Source organism: Octopus bimaculoides, chromosome 5 (assembly GCF_001194135.2).
Source record: "Octopus bimaculoides isolate UCB-OBI-ISO-001 chromosome 5, ASM119413v2, whole genome shotgun sequence".
Taxonomy (NCBI): Eukaryota; Metazoa; Mollusca; class Cephalopoda; order Octopoda; family Octopodidae; genus Octopus; species Octopus bimaculoides.
In genome coordinates, this window is record NC_068985.1 from 125918209 (window position 1) to 125919780 (window position 1572).

The 1572-nt window shown below is 33.0% G+C and overlaps 1 protein-coding gene across 3 annotated transcripts in view; it reads right to left on the bottom strand.

Moving 5' to 3' along the window:
* Positions 1-1572, bottom strand: part of LOC106873782 (uncharacterized) — a 92897-nt gene that overhangs the window by 68058 nt on the left and 23267 nt on the right. The window lies entirely within an intron of this gene.

A 1572-nucleotide genomic window follows, 5' to 3' on the forward strand; every position in this document is an offset into this window, starting at 1 on the left:
GATAGAAAGATAGATAGATAGATAGATAGATAGATAGATAGATATATAGATAGATAGATAGATAGATAGACAAAGTTTATATTTGAAACAGGTGCAAAATGGAAATATTTACATTTCGAAACACTTCAGGTATGTCATTACTTCGATATAATCACTAAGACGTTTCTATAGTATACATGTTTTAGACACCACGATTTCAATTGTATTACGTCTGTCTATCTGTCTGTCTGTCTGTCTGTTTGCATGTATGTACACACGCACCACACACGCGCACACACACACACACACACACATACATACATATATGCGCAGACATAGAGTGGGTGATAGAGAGGGAAGGAAACAGAGGTGAGAGAGAGGCAGGGGAAGGAAAACACGGGGAAATGATTAGAGAGAATCGTGTGGTCCTGACAAATTCAATCAGGGCTCATTACATTCATCTTTCAAGCAGTACTTAGTATTCTTGATTGAACTTTTATGTTTATGGATCGGATCCTGTCAGCACCAATCTACCGCGATCTTGCATTTAACTATGACCAACGAAGTCCAAGTACGAAAACAATGTTTGATGTTCTCAGGTGTATAATTACGTGACATTTTGCTGGCTTCAGATATTGAAATTTACTGAAATTTATTGAAATAAATTTACTGAAATATTCTCCGATAAGATAACTTAGTTTTGTATTAAAAAAACTTGAAAAGAATATTATAAACGAATGAAAGTGAAGAGGAAGCGGAAAATCCTGTATGTGTATAGGTTAAAAGTTAAATATACATTTATGAGTGCTTACATAACATCAATAATATTGAAGTTATGTGTGCGTGTGTGTGTGTGTGCGTGTGTCCGTGTCTACATACATATAAATATGTATGTATATATATATATATATATGTTTGTGTGTGTTTTGCATGTATGTATATATATATATATATATATATATATATATATATATATATATATATAGACATTACTGTCAGTGATGTTTCCTATTAAAGTTTCACAGCATAGAGTGCAGTTACTAAAATACATCGTTTTAAGAGACGCAATAGTGTATTCGCATATTATATATAAAGTAGAGCAATAATGAGAATCTTGAGATTGAACATTTGCATGCTCTTGCACAAGCGCTTGGAGTCGCTAAATAGACAGATAGATAGATAGATAGATAGATAGATAGATAGATAGATAGATAGATAGATAGATAGATAGATACTCGCACGCACGCACACACACACACACACACACACACACACACATATGTATATATTCTTATATGGAATATCATAAAACGCAAGTATAAAGTTGAAAGTAAGAGAATCTAGATATTGGATTAAAAAAACCCTTATCGATAGAAAAGGGTTTTTCAACCCAATATCTAGATTCCTATATGTGTTTCGAGATAATCCCAAAAGAATTAGTTCATGCTCTCTCGGAAGTTTATGAAATGTTTTTGAAGTCAACACTACAAACATACATACATACACACACACACATATACATGCATGCACACAGAAAGAGAGAGAGAGGGAGTGAGGGAGATATATATAATATATTGACATATGTAACACATG